Consider the following 17013-nt stretch of genomic DNA (forward strand, 5'->3'; position numbering starts at 1 on the left):
AATACAATACATTATAGTAGAGGTGGCGACATTCTTAGATTAGGGAGGAAACTTTTTACATTTCTTACAAAAGAAATGTATAGGATTCGCTCAAACTTTGACAACTTTTTCCGAGGCCCGGAGGGCCGAGTCTCATATACCAATCGACTCAGCTCGACAAATTGAGACAATGTCTGTATGTGTGTGTGTATGTATGTATGTACAAAATGTCATGTAATTATCTCAGCAATGGCTGAACCGATCTTAATGAAATTAGTTTCAAATGAAAGGCCTAACATTGCCATTTGACACTATTATTTTTGATTTTCGATATGTTGTTTACTTTCTGAGATATGGGCGATTTTGTCAAAACACAGCAGGTTTTTTGCAAATAACTTTCGAACACTACAATATTGTCCCACAAACTGCACATAAATAGAAAGTTGTAAAAATACTTTTCTAACAAGCTATAGATTGTCTAAATCCGTGCACGAGCGGCGGAGATATTAGACATTTTGTATTTTTAGTCCTCGCTTACCAATTTCCACTAATTAAAAATGAGATTGTTTCATACAGAGTATTGCTTTACTGGTGTTTTAGGGGCAAAACTAAACCGATTTTGAATATCGGGGTATGAAAACACATCTACGTGATTCAAGGAATTCGATGTTGAGAACATTTTGTGAATTACCTCTATAATAAATGAACTATTTCTCAAAAATCAATATACAAGTTCACGTCAAAGACAAAAAAAGTGTTGATAGTGAAACAGCGAGTTCTAGTATTTATCCCTTGGATTAGGCGTTGCGTTCAATCATGAGGTAAATGTTGGATGGTATATCAATACACAGATCAAAAAGTAATTCACCTAGTAGTGAGATAAAAGATTTCTCATATAATTATACTCGTAGCTTCACCGAAAGCAATTGTATGTTTCAAGCCCAAAACTCTAGCGAAAATTTAGCTCTTTTGCAAGATTTAGGTTATACTAGTTATGGCACAAAAAATACTACTTACATTATTTATGATAATAATGCAAGGAATCAATATATCGCATAATATACCTATAAAAATAAGGTTGCCATTCCTCACACGCCCCCCCCCCCATCTCTCTCTCTCTCTTTCTCTCTGTCTCCCTTCTATCGCATCTATCTAGCTATTTCTGTATCCATTTCTAAGTTGTGTGATAAGATCTTCTGCCAATCTGAAATATTTATTCATATCCAATCCAATTTCATGTGTGCGATGTAATTGTGAAGGTTTGAGAAAACAAAACTATTTTTTGTCTGCTGCTACATCAACTCAACTTTAATTCAATTGTATTCAAAGTCTCTATGGGACCATCCATAAATGACGTAGCATTTTTTCAGCGATTTTTTACACCCCCCTCCCCCATCGTAGCATTTCGTCACAAACTTCTAAATACCCCCCTGGGAATTACGTAGCTTGACGGTAACTCTACCCCCCCCCCCCCCCTTGTCACCGCATTTTTTTTATAAAAAATTAAAAACTTTGTTTGTTATTCCCCTTTAAAAAAAGCTACGTAGCATGACATGACCCCCTACCCTCCTGTCGTCACACATCATCACAAAATTCAAAACTCCCCCCTCCCCCATATAATGCTACCTCATTTATGGATGGTCCCTATCTACGCTATAATTAAGGAAATTCTTGGCTATACCAGAAAAATATTTGGCTTAATTGGGTAATATGGATGTTTAACGATGAAAATTTTCAAAAGAGACATTCCACGTGCGCTATTTAAACTATTCGTATCTCTATTGAATTTTGAATGAAACATATGCTCAAAGACTGAAAGCTGAAGCCAGCAGGATTGGACTTGCCATCAACGTTTCGAAGACAAAATACATGAGAGGAAGAGGTTCTAGAGACGACAATGTGAACCTCCCATCCCGAGTTCGGATTAACGGTGACGAAATCGAGATGGTCGACGAATTCATGTATTTGGGCTCACTGGTAACCGAAGACAATGATAACAGCAGAGAAATTCAGAGACGGATCTTGCCGGGAAATCGTGACTTTTTTGGACTCCGGAGGACGCTCCGGTCGAACAAAATTCGCCGCCGCACGAAGTTGATTATCTACAAGACGCTGATTAGATCGGTGGTCCTCTACGGCCATGAGACCTGGACTATGCTCGTGAAGGACCAACGCGCCCTTGGAGCTTTCGAACGAAAGGTGTTGCGTACCATCTATGGTGGCGTGCTGATGGAAGAGGAACGTGGCGCAGGCGAATGAACCATGAGTTTATCAGATGCTGGAAGAACCATCCATCGCACATACCGCAAAAATAGGACGTTTGCGGTGGGCTGAACACATCGTAAGAATGTCGGACGACGATCCGGTGAAGATAGTTCTTGAAGGCGACGCTCCAAGAACAAGAAGACGGGGCGCACAGCGAGCACGGTGGATCGACCAGATAGAGGACGACCTGCGGACCCTTCGAAGACTGCGAGGCTGGCGACAAGCAGCAATGGACCGAGTGGAGTGGGGACGGCTTCTGCATACAGCAAGAGACAAAAAGGCTCTAGCCTTAACGGTAAGGTAAGTATATGCCCAAATATGTCATGTGAAAACTAAGAACAACTTTTTTGTAATTATATTATTGAAAATGCACATTCGTTGTATTATTGAAAAATAACGGATCAAAGACCGAAAATATCCATAAATTAGATCCAGAAAAAGAAGTTTTCCAAAGTACCCACTCTCGATGGGGAATGCAACTACAATGTGTCTTCTAACTTATCGTCGTCCATATTTGCATATACTGAGTAGTTTGAACCATTTCTTTTTCACAGTATTGGTTTGTATAGGACTTATTTATCCATATTTCCTGCACGAGAATTCCGAACGAAACAATATGCAAGCTATAAGGATGAATGGAAAGAGACTGCATTGCAATTAGCTGAATCCATGGCTTTTATGCTATCGACATAGCATAGACATTTCACACTATTAACTTCAATGCAAATAAAAACTTTGAAATATCTACCTGTCTCATTCAAGAATCGCATTCTCCCTCAGTCGTTCTCTGTTCAAGGGGCTTGAAAGCACATGTGCCCTTGTTTTACTTTACTATATTCAATAGCGCGTTAAAATACTGGACCAGTATTTTAACGCGCAATTATGTGACCAAAAGTAAACTTCGAATTCCAAAGAAAATTGAACGTTCCAGGTTCCTGATAACTAATTAAGGTCCAACAATAAAGTAGATACACCAGATAATCTTAAAATGACGTCGTCAAGTAAAGAAGCATGCAAACGAAAAAAATAAAACCACAAATAACAGACATTTAGGCTCGATTTGAATCGTGTGTAAATACCCGCTACTGAAATTCCGAATAAATCAGACGTCTGAAGCACGTTTGGCAAACGTTTGTAGATGGCGCAGCGATCGATACAATGCAGTTAGAGTGCTGCTGTCAAACACGTGTAGCAAACAGTTGCGCAGATGGCAAGAGTGAAACACGGATTTCCAACGTTTATCAATTTGAAAGTTTACACAGGTTTTTGAAGAAATGTTGTTCTAGCCTAAACGTCTGTTATCTGTGATAAAACCAAAAAAGACGGAAGCCCTAGAAAGTCCATTGTATATTTATTAGCCTTTTCTCAGAAGATGGGATTTTCAAAAACATTTCAAAACTTTCTGATGCAATGGTTCTCAAATTCGTATAATCCGGTTTATTCATTTTCTTTATTCAAAAATGTTTTTTAACTTTAAATATATGATCATTTCATTTCAATTACTTATTCCATTCAGCATATTTTTATTCGTTTTGTTCATCTGCGTCATTTTACTTATTTTATTCGTTTCATTCTTTGGATTCACTCTGATCAGTTTAGTTTTTTGTGCATTTTACTCATATTATTCATTTAACTTATTTTATTCATTGTTATCATTGCATGCATTCTATTCATTTTTTCCAGTTTATTCATTTTGTTCAGTTTCTTCATTTTAATAATCTGACTACTTTTTCAGTTTTAATCATTTCATCCAAATAGTTTATTTGATACAATTAAATTTAAAGAATATTATTTTATAACCTTTTACCATCGTTTAATTTTTCATTTTAATCAATGTATTTTATTCTGCTCATTTTCTTCTTTTTATTCATTTTATCACTTTATTTGATTCCTTTGTTTTATTTATGCATTTCATTTATTTTTACTTTATTCATTTTGTTCATCCATTCATTTTATTCATTTGATCCATTTCATTCATTTGATTCATTGTATTCACTGGATGAATTAAATCAATTTGATTAATTTGATTAATTTGATTCATTTGATTCATTTGATTCATTCGATTCATTTGATTCATATCTTTAATTTTATGCATTTCATGCTCAGTCATTCCTTTTATTTCATTCAATTTGTTAGTATGAGTCAATTTATTCTATTAATCTTATAACTATTTCTAAATATAATCTTAATTTTTATTTAATAGCCATCTAATTTGATTCGTGTATTTTATAATTTTGATTTACATTAATTTTTTACTCATTTTATGAATTTAAAAACCTATTATTTCATTTTTTGCTTTACTTTCTATTTCGTTCGTTTTGTTGATTTTCTATAATTTATTCTGTTTATTCGAGATTTTATTCGTGCAAGACTAGAAACTGTTTTCATACCACCTCTAGTTGGGTGCCTACTTTTCATGAGTTCTGAAAACTAATCCAATAGTGATATGTGTAAGAAATGTCTCATCTCACTGCTAGGTGGATTAAATCGGTTTTTGGATTTATTATCTCTCCAGCAGGAGAAAGCTATATTATTTCGTTCTAATGATCATATTTTAATACCCACATGAGACAACGATCATTGCATAGTCTGACCAGTTCATTAAGAAGCACAGTTTACTGGAAAAAGGAAACAGAAAAATATTTCGCTGACGAAAATGCTCATTCTCTGCTTACATGTATTTGGGATAATTTTTTCTAACGCAGCTGGAGAAGATTCTGGTAGTTTAAAGCAGTATCCCTAAAATGCAGCTGATGTTAAAACAAATTACACCGATAAACCCACGAAATATTCTACACTGAGCTCCAACTATTGATTCTTACGTTGCGCAGGCCTGGCAGCACTGTTTTTCCATCTGAGGATTCTTATGTTGCGCAGGTCTGGCAACATACTCAAGGTTTCAGATACCAAATACCAACACATTAGGAAATGAACAATTTGCCCACCTTTCTTTTCTATACTTCTTGGGCGCGTTTGACATTTCAATCTACGGCGCACGCTAATCGCAGAATGATTATTTATTGCGATTAAAATCCTTTTTCGTCCACAGATGGCATTACATTTATGTCCTTTTTGATTCGTATGGGATTTACAGGAGTGGACTATATTGTTAATATACAATATTTGTTACCAGGTTTGTTCAGAAAATATCGAAAATACCAAAATACCAAAAATACCCAAAATAAGGTCATAAGGCTCATTGAAAATGTAAATCTTGAACAGCGTTTTTCTCAGCTTGCTGTTTTTCAATATGGGACTCTTATGCTTTAAGGGGTTGGAACTCAAAAAATCGATTTCTTTTTAATATTCTGAAAGTACATACTTTTGAAAATATCTGTGCGAAATTTCATCCACATCGGAGCACTAAATTTTAACATGCAACCGTTTGTAGTGCGCTGGTTCTTCTACGAATGAAAAGGACACAAAACCTTAATCGCAATTATCTAGAAATGAAGTTTTTTTTGAAAAGTACTGCTGCGGTGAATGTGATATCTCAAAAACTGTTCAGTCGTGTACTTGAACAGTTCCTTTCTAATCAAAATTTTTCGATTCATTGCAATGAATTTTTCTCGCACATGCTTGGAATAGGAAGTCGGTTGATCTTAAAAGTTAAATAACTCTGTCGGGGAACCTCCAATCAATATGTAACCTTTCAAAAGCTGTTCGTTATAAAATAAGGTATGTGGAAATAAGCTTTGAGCTATTGCAGAGCTACTGTGGAATTTTTTATTTGGTTTCAAGTTTTTATTTCCTAGTTTCCATATATATTACATTAGAAATATGAAACCTCTTTTGGGTTAACTAGAGCTATCGGAAACAGCTCATATTTTGCATATGATTTGTGCATCCAACTACTATTTGAATTAGCAGTGTTCCGAAAAAAAAGTCAAAGTTGTAGCCGGTCTAATTCACACCCTTATTAATAAAAGTAGAATTTTAAAAAAATCAATTTTTATTTGCGTTGGGGTCTTATTTGGAAATATAGGCCAAATATGGAAGGCGGCAAAAACATATGAATATTCAAAATTTTAATTTTTTCGGCAACGCCTGTTGTGTATACCCTGAATGTACTGCAAACTTTAATTGTATTTTTCTTTAAATCACAACTTTCGCGGTGGTGGAAAATATAACTCAATATTTTTTAGAATAAACAATTTTTTATCAAAAAATCTTTCGTTGTTGGCTCTAGGCCAGAAAATACGGAAGATACATTTCCGGTCGTGGACTTTTTCCACAAGAACTCCAGCCGCAATCTTGTGTTGAAAATACTTGACACTTTTAGTTTTTGTACATCAAAAAAGTATTATACATCCCATTTTACGAGATCTCGATCCATCTTTACATTGCATCAAGTCAAATTTTCGATGTATGCCTATGTTTTCGTGCTCTACTGTGCCGCAGCGCTAGATAAATCGAAGAATGTATCACGATAATATATCTAGATTTTTTAAGATTCTAACAAATATTTGAACCATTTCTGTAGTATGTTAGTATCAAAAATTCATGTAATTTCTGAAAGACCGCGAAAAACGGGTACGGAAAATCAAACAGAAGGTATACTTATTTAAATCGAAAATCTTTGTTATTTCATTGATTTCAACCAGAATTACCAGAATATTCTATAACTCCGCCATTTCATGAAGTTTTTCAAAGAAAATTTTTATTTCATATTTCCAAATGTGCGTACGAGTGTACATAAAATTTCAAAAAAAAAATCGTTCCCTTTCAACCAATTACGAAACAAGCCTCTTTTTTGTCTCCTAAAGCAGGGCAGCCCCTTAAGTGTACCTATTAATTTGGGACACTTTTTTAACATAAATTACCCAAATAAATAAACGAATGTGAGAAGGTTCGACATATTTTGAAAGAAACCGTTAAATTATTCTTTTAGCAAACTACCAAAAACGGTGTAGTTGGCGTAGTTGGATATAATAAAAAAAGATATCCTCAAAAACCATCCTCAAGTAGACAGTATTCGAAGAAGTTTCTTGTGTACGAGTTTATAATGACCATGATCCCACTTACTTGAAGTTATTTATTTCGTTTCTCGTTTTATATGTTTTAGATCGATCAAAGGGTCATAAGTTAGAAAATTAGCTGTCAGACGCTACTGGCAAATGAAATATTGCACACTGAAAAAAAATTTGAGACACAATCAGACAACTTGAAGTTGTTTGGTGTTTATTTCTAGCGGTGGTAGATAGAAAATAAATTACAAAATGTGTCCTGATAACATCCTTTTCCGTTTAATCGAAATACAATTCGTGTGGTATATTAAAACGGATCATTACTTAATTGAACAATATATAACATGCTATAACTTTTGACGCATATAAGATAGGCACTTGGTTTCTTCAGCAAAGTTATTCGCATGAGAAAGAGCTATAAATTTACAGAAGACATAATCTCAATATAATCACTTAAAAGAAAATTAATGGAAATATCTCACTTATAGGGGGATTAATCTGTAAAAGCATACTGTAAAAAGAAGGAACATATTAAATCTAATAACTTCTCCGAAGATTCTATTGACCTCAACTTAGCCATTTTGTCGTTAATAGTCAATTTCATATTTTAGTCTTATTAGGAAACGGTAATAATCGGTCACCCGCATTAAATTTTAAATATCTTTTTCAATAATAGTCTGATTTCAACAAACTTGTTCGAAAGGTATTCGTATAAGCTATCTGAAGATATACAAAGTGTTTTTCTATTTTGTTAATTTCGACTGTAATTTCAAAAAAACTGCAAAAAGTGTCTTTTTGGGACATTCAAACATCCATATCTTAGCGACTTAACACCAGAATCAAAAACAAATTAATAGCGTTCTGTCTGGGTAATAGGTCTTTCATTTGAAATTGGTTTGGATACGATTGGTTCAGCCATTGCTGCGAAACGCGAATGAGAGTTTGTCCGTTACATACACACACAGACACACACAGACATTGTCCCAAATCGTCGAGCTGAGTCGATTGGTATATAAGACTCGACCCTCCGGGCCTCGGAAAAAATCTTGGAAGCGAGCGAATTCTATACATTTTCTTTATAAGAAATGTAAAACAGCAAACTTTACAATTTCTAACTGCATGGTTTTAGAGTGGGACATGGCTACATAAAAACTGCTCCGAGCAACTTTCTAGGTTCAATTTGGGTCCTAGAATAACTGTACAAATTCTATGCTCGATCGGTGAAACTATATTTTTGCGCTCCACAACAAATGCCTACTATGTATAAATTTTGATGGCAATCGGTTAAACCGTTTTGGAGTCCATAATTCATATACACACAAACATTGACTTTTATATAAATAGATAGATAGATTGTAGATTGCCTTCCGTATTTTGACATATCATTTTAAAGACACTAAAGCATATTTTGGACAATAAAAAATCGCTTTTTTAATTTCTTCATTGGTGTAACCCCTTAAGTGAATAAAGGACTACGTTTTGAAGATCTGAGCTATAGCTCAACAGATGACACAAGTACACAGAAAAAATCATATTCATGAAACAAAGATAACGATTTCGTTAATTGAACGTTTTACGGAAACCGTGACCAAGTTCCTAAAATTATGAGTAATAAATCTCGTATTCATGAAACAATTTACATTTTAATGTTTGCTTGAGTTACTATGCTTGTTCCCTGGACTTGGTTACTTTTTGTTATAATTCTAGTTCATAACTTGACACTATACAACCGACAGTAAAACGATGCTCATAATTTCAGGACCTTATTCGCATCTTAATTTCTCATCATGTTACCGTCATGAGTTTACTTTTCTGTCAAAGAAGCGTGACTTATGCTCATGGTTTCAGGATCGTTGTCACGATTTTTGTAATTCATATGCACGTTATCGTGATATTTTATTCTTGAGCTTACTTTCAAATTTGACAAATGAAATGCCATGACTCATGTCCATGATATCAGCAGTTTTCTCATGATGTTATTTTTTGATTACCAGCGGATTTTTTACTCTAAGTAATGTGACAATATTAAGTGGATCATAAACGTGATACGCGGAATCGCGTGTATTGAAAGGATTCATGAATAAAATTCCAAGTTCCGTGAAATAGTTCACGAGAAAACATCCTAACTGTTTCGATTTTGTGAACTAATGTTCCTAGATCTATGAATAAAATCATGAGTCAACCTTTGGTTTTATAAATAATAGTCATAAAGTTGTGAACTGTATCATGTACAAAAAATCGATTTAGTATAGTTTCGACACGTTTTTATAAACTCCCGATTTCATGCACCCCCGTTTTTATGTACCCCCGATTTTATTAACTTTTTGTACCCGATTTTATCAACCTGCAACTTCATTTTTCTAGCCCTTCGTTTCAGACCTACAATCTTCCAATTGTATTCAATTGAGGTACTGTTAGGTCCTGTACTGTTAGGTAGCAGGCAAAATATAGGGTAGTTTAACATATTTCGGTCCTATTAATGAACCAAAATCTTATTCTTACTTTAAAAAAAATAAAATCAAGGTTTTCATGATAAACTAACACACCTATTTGTTTTATAGATACATCTCAATTAGGTTGTCTTTCCTTCGTTGAAAATTTGAATAAAAATGTTTTTGGGAAAACTGTATAGTAAGGATAATACAGAGATGAAAGTGGTTGTTTATAAAAAATATTTTCAATATCGCTTAATCCATGTGTATACTTTTTGTGCTTGATACCTGGCCGACAAAGTTTTCTTTATTTTCCTGCTCTTCGAGGTTTTCGAGCAAAAAATAACTTTTTTCTTAAAACATTAAGTCTCTTCTCATTTTCGAAAAATAATCTCTTCCTAATCATCAACTTAGCCACGGATGAAATATAAGCGGTTTGTGATCATTCAAAGATTATTTAAGTCAAAGTATGGTTTTCCTTAAAATGACAATTCGAATAACTTTAAAATTATTGGAGATGCCGTATGTAGTAGCATGTTCACGCTCACGCCAAATTGCAAACGAAACTTAAACCAAAGTCTTTTTGGCGGGCTAATAGTACGCCTTTAGCTAAATGGAGCTCGGCCCGTCCCGCAAGACAAATTGCGCAAAATTGGATGCTGTGGTGTCTGTCTGTAGAAATTTTGGGCATAGTTATCTCTAAGAGTGTGATGTTTGTTCTCTGGTTTGGCTACTTCTATAAAACGATCTCCTGCCAGTGCGTTTGAGTAATCACTTAATAAAATTCGAATATAATCATCTTTTTTGTCTTATCCCAGGCCCAGCCACCAATCCCTATAAAAATAAAAAATGTATCTGTTGAAACTCTTTGAAAGCCCTATGCTATATTTCACCCCAAGGAGAGAAATTTTGGTAAAAAAATCTTTGAAAGCCGATACAACAAAATCGCTTGATGACAAAAAAATCGTGAAAATATCAAATCCGTTTTATCTAATTTTTGATATTCTACGCTTAACTGTCCCACTAATAAAATATCCAAAAAGTACGTATTAGGTTTGTGGAAAGAAAAGTTTTATTAACAAGGTGATAAATAGGATATTAAAAACTACAGTAGTAAGATCGATCCTGAAAAACTATTCATCCTTGCCATCACTTTCAAATACTTAAAACATGGCGAACGTAGGATACTATTCACGATTTTTGTATACTATTGTTACTATTGACGATTCTTGCATTAGTAATGTGATTTGTATTCATGATTTTAGGATCTTTGTCAGTATTTTCATAATTTCTATTCACGTTATTGTGATATTTTAGTCATGAGTAGAGTGATTTATGTTCATGAATTCAGGATCTTAGTCACGATTTTTGATATTTTAATCACGGGTAAGATTTTTTATATTCGTGATTTCAAGATCTTATTCACGATTTTCTTAATTTTTATTCACAATTCATGATAACTTTATTTTTTTGTCACGGGTTTCGTGATTTAAGTTCATGATTTCAGGGTATTGGTTACGATTTTTGATATTTTTGTCACGAATAGTATGATTTATGTTCTTGATTTTAGGACCTTAGCCACGATCTCCGTAATTTATTTGCTTCATCATGATTGATTGTGCCAGTGATTAGGCCCTGCGTTGTGTTTTTATGAAGGACGAGGAAATGCGGATCAAACATCCTATTCCAAATCGCCTGAATGAGGTTTCAGAGGTCCACGGACAGTTAGCAGCAGAATGCTCTCAGAATACAGCACGTAAATACATTTTACAAATTTATTTTACAAAATATGATTACGACGGACCATTCGCTTAAGGCGGAGGGTTGGCTATCACTGAGAATTTTTATTTTTTATCTCAAGAAACATTTACATTTAATCCCTAATATAATAATGGAAAATTTATAGCACATACACGCATACTTTGTGATCGCATATGATAACGACGCTAGGACCGAAATCACAGCAGTATGCAAGGGGCGTCCATGAACGGTGTGATACAACAATGATATTTTATTCTACCGCTTACTTTCGAATTTGACACGTGGAGTGACGTGACTGATGTTCATGACATCAGCAGTTTTATTATGTTATTCGTAATTTCTCTTCGCCTTATCGCGATCTTTTTATTTTTGGTTATTATCGGTTTTTGTACTCGGAGTATCGCGACTATATAAATAGGAACATAAATGTGTGACTAATAAACGGGATCACTATCAACCATACCAAATGAATAATATCCTAATAAGTGCCACCATATTCACAGATTTTTCTGTAATGTCCCAGAATTATTTCATAATATTTGGTCATAGATTCTTCTTCACAGATGACAGATTTGGTATTTTGTTGAAAATTTCGCAGATTTCTACATATTTTTGGAAAGATTTCTATTTTTTTACAGGCTTTTTTGGAAATTTTGCACAGATTTTCACAGATGGTAAAAAGATTTTTTTGCTCAAACGCAAAATTCAAGGTGACATCCCTGAACCTAATAACTTTCTTATATCTACTGCTCGTGCCTCTTGCTGGTCGCTAGCAGCTGGACTAATAGTGCATGGAGCAAAAAATATTCTACGAATGCTAAATCTAGGTCTTGTGAAATAGTTCCCGTGAAAATTTCATAACCACGTTGCATGAAATTGAAAATGATTAGGGATATCTTCTAAATATCACAAGCACGTAAGATAGACTCTAGGTGAAGTACTAGGAATGATGAACTAGTTCACGAACCCATGAATAATATTTCATGATTTTTTACGTGCTCGAATGGTCAGTCGTGACTATTTTACTAGGAATCATGAACCAGTTCACAAATACATGTATATTTGATGATTTCGTGATCTAATTCACGAGCACGAATGGTAAATCAGGACTGTTATATTATGAATTAGGAACCAGTACACGAATACATGAATAATGTTTGATGATTTTGTTAACTTATTCTCAAGTACGGATATTGGATGGTGACTAGTGTATTAAGAATCATGAACTAGTTCACGAGGATTGTATGGATTCATGAACAATATTCCGAATTTCGTGAAATAGTTCACGAGAAAGTATCCAGACCGTTTTGATTTTGTGAACTAATGTTCCTAAATCAATGAATAATATCATAAGTCAACCTTTAGTTTCATGAATAATGTTCTTAAAGTTGCACACTAGTTAATGTACAGAAAATCGATTGGGTAATGACATGGCGGATAACATGACTTAAGTTCACAAAACAAAAACAAATATTTCCACTAATAAAAGCGTTACTGAAGGGAAATTGAACACAATTATAAAAGCCTAGATTTTTGTTCATGGTACTGTTTTCGTTATGCAAAAATGTGGTTGTTCCAGAATTCATGGAACTTTATTCACGATTTTGGGAACAATTTTTTCCGTGGCACATGTCCGTCAGGGATGCCACATTGAAATCTCGAGTTAATTTTTTTTACCATCTATGATGCCTAAAATAAGGAAAGAAAATTTGTGAAAATCTGTGCAAAATTTCCGAAAAATCTGTGAATTTTCATCAAAATGCCAAAAATCTGTTATCTGTGAAAAAGAATCTGACCAAAAATATTAAATAAATCTGTGACATTACAAAATCTGTGACTATGGTAACCCTAATGTCCTTAAAGAGCAACAAGGAGTATCAGCGATGTGTATGGAGAAAGTTTTGTGCACGTCAGTAGGCAACGGAACTTCAGCAGAATACGCAAACTGTTTATATTTAGAGCACTTACTGCCGCAAACCATTTTTTACGTAACGGTTATCTCCGTTATCACATGTTACTAGTGTTCTAAAATATATGAACTCTTACCGTTGTCAATCAGTGCTAGGGTTACTACTTCCGGTGAGCTTTTGACCTGGAGATTTTTACTGATCTGGGATTGGCTTTTACAGAAGCACCAGACCTACTTGTTAAAAGAAACAAGTATAAACTCTTTCATTCTTTTTGTAACTGGTTGAGGTTTCAAACATCAAAATTGACTCACATTAACCCTTTAGTGCATTATTTTCGAGAGCTTTTCTCCTTGAGCTGTAAATTTTTAGCCTTTGTAAACTATTTCATCGATTTAGATAGGTGTGGAATTTGACCCGGCTAACAATAAAATTTTTAAAAAAGCACCGGCCACTCTCGCTGCGGAGGATAAGCCGCACAAAGATTGCCCTCTGCCACAATTAACAGTAAATGATGAGTGAAGCAGGTTGGAAACGGCAATATCTGGGAAGTACATAGCGGAGTCTTCTGATTTTTTTACCTGGACGCAAAAAAAAGGTTATTCATCATCACAGCCGCTAGGGAGGTTCCAGCAAAAGAACAACACTTTTTTTCCCGATTAGTTGTTAAGGATTGCTGCAGGAGCAACCTATATTAACACCGGTAGAACTCGCTTGAAATAAACAAATTCAGTTAAAATTATTCATCATCTTACTAGACCCGGTCAAATTGATGTAAAACCCGGAGGCCCGGAGATCGTCTTCAACAAGAGAAGTCTGCGGGTCAAACCCAAACTAACTTGATTATATTGTATACCCTCTTTCCACAGCCAAGTTGTCGAAAAAGAATGTCCTTATTACCCTTGTCACGTCACAACAAAATTACAAACATCTTCGAAGAATATTTCCCCGAATCGCCGCTCTCTTGAAAGCCAATTTCCCGCATTGCCCTGGCTACACTTGCCCACAAATGCCACTTTGTCTGCCCTACACAAATTAATGACCCCTCCCGAGCTACTAAGTAGTGATGTGGTACGCAGCCTAAGGTGGCAAAAACACGTAAATCAGCATTTTCACAATTGTTCCGGGACACCGAACGTCCCGGCACCACGCAGTCCGGTTCGGCAGAGCTGAGGCTCGCTGGTGACGATCGATGACGAAGACGACGACGACGACGACGACGACGGAATGGTTTAGAGGAAAACATGAATGCGCGCAGACGGTCGGACAGGTGGACGAACAGTCCAAACCATGTCTCGTCTCGCCGATGTAAATGTCACGCTAAAAATAATGACCTGGTACATTTTCTCCGTCACTTACAGAAAGGTGCCGGGAGACCGGAGTTCTGGAGGGTAACCGCGCAACTCCGGTCCACATTTTCTCCCAGACACTGACTGTTCTATGCTGCGCGGTTGGGCTACATGGTTTTCTTGGCGTGAGACGACGAAAGCGAAAGATATTATGCAATCGTTTAGCATTTAACAGATGGATTAATTAGGGGATCAATTAACGCGTCGGCGGTCGTCGGACGCGATTTTTGTGAGCGTGACCGCGTTTCGTTCACCCGGGATGCGAGGAGAATATCATTGGTGGGGAGGGGAGCTTATTCGAAAAATTCGGTGAGAAACGGTTCGCGTTCACTAATGAGAGTTTCTCGTCTTTCTAGTTTTTGATAAATATATCGACTTGTCAATTTTTGTGAGCTGATTACCAGTGGAATAGGATGTTGTGGAATATTTCAAATTCTTCCCATTTATATTTCGTTAATTGGCAATGGCAAATTTCAGTCATGGCCATGAATTATTTAAAAATTCTAATCGAAGAAACCGAAATTCATCATCGAAGGTATCTCCCAAGTACCCCCAAAATTCTGGGTCTGCAGCTGCCACATTTTCCCACGGCCGCCGAACCGAATCCGCTGACCGTGGGCCCCAATTTACAAAACAAGAAGAACTCGCAGATCGATATTGAGTCACGCTTTTGGTTTCTTTCTCGACTTTTTTTTCGTTCGACATCTTCAATTTGCCCGCGATTTGACCGACCAGATCAACAGCAAACAAGAACAACAACAACAACAACACACAACAGGAGGCGCACACGATTCATCCGCTGCTGGAGCAGTGCGCAGGTTTGGACTCAAAATTATCTCTCTTTCTCACTCCAGCCAACAGGCAAACCGGCAGAGTCCATAAAGACCAGCGCGGGACCAATTTGGCTCGTAATTTAGACAGGGGTTTCCCTTCGCCCCGACCGCAGCGGCCGTGGCGGTCGCGGGGTTGTGCGGCTAGCCGGTCAGACAATATGAGTCCTGCAACCTGCGCTCTACCTCACGAACAAGCGATTATCCGCTCGGTAGGTTTGGAACCTTTGGCGTGACGCTGAGCTTCGGTGGCTTTTTGTTCCGATGAATTTCGGGTAGCTCTCAAGCTGCGCTGTGAACGCATATTAAAGGTATTTATTTCGATTTATTATTTATCTTTCGTGTTTGGATTCCGGGCATGCGAACGCGTTTCGATCCGGGTTGAACTCGATTGCTAATGAGCCTGATTCCGCAGAGTTTTTATTAAAATATTTGGGATACATAGTCTAAATGCCTATAACTTAGTAAGTCATGGATTGCTTTTCGACATGATTTTATCAGTATCTAGCACATTTTACATTTTCAAAAGCTAACATTCAGTTTATTCAACCGCAACCAAGATTGAAATTCAAACCCTCCCTCAGTCGTTCACTTTCAAGTTCGTGAAATTATCAAGCCAAAGCCGAACGCTTGATGCTTTATTATTCACAAGCTAAAGCCGTCCTCTACGCTGTAGTGGACAGTTCATGTTAAATGTTGACATACTTAGCTTTTCAAGCTTGAAATTGAAAATGAATGTAAAATTATTGAGCGGCTGGACTGTTTGAATGAATGATGCAACTAACAACTGTGTGAACATAGGAAGGTATGATTTGAGGTTTGATCCATCTACAAATTTAAACGAAGCTGTCGAAAATTTGCAGCTCTGGTCTCACCAACAATTCAGAACTTTTGTTTTTCTTTGGAACACAATCAATGTTGTTTATTATGATCAATCTGATTTTAACGCAGTGCTAAATTCTGATGCGATCATGTCGATTGGAATCCATGACTTCTCAAACCAGATATATTTGGCTTACTACTGAATGGATAACCAAAACGGAAGTGGGCTGCCCGTAAACTGAGGCTCTCGTTCACTTTTCACGAGATAGTTTGATAAAATTCTTCCAATATTAGAGTATTTAACAACAGTGTCCGCCTTTAAAGTAGGAACCATGAAGAGGAACTGCTAAAAAAACATCATCCGATCATCCCAGCTTCGGCGCGTCAGCAGTATTTCAAGCATGAAATGTTATGTCAGGCGTACGGGTTATCAGACGATCGTCTTTGGATCGACGTGATGGAATTTAAGGAATCGACTTTCGGCGCAGTTTTCAATGATAAACTGATGATTTACTACCAAAATATCCAAGGGTTACGAACAAAAATTGACGAAAAATTTATTTGCCAATATCCTCTGCTTATTACAACTTGTGGCTGTGGTCCACTAGGAGGTTGATAACTCTTATCTGTCTCCGGACAAAACCAGCCTAGAGGCCGTGTGTTATCCGGTGGGTTGAAGTATCTCAACCAAGAATTGATAC

This window comes from Topomyia yanbarensis, chromosome 3, assembly GCF_030247195.1.
Source record: "Topomyia yanbarensis strain Yona2022 chromosome 3, ASM3024719v1, whole genome shotgun sequence".
Classification (NCBI taxonomy): domain Eukaryota; kingdom Metazoa; phylum Arthropoda; class Insecta; order Diptera; family Culicidae; genus Topomyia; species Topomyia yanbarensis.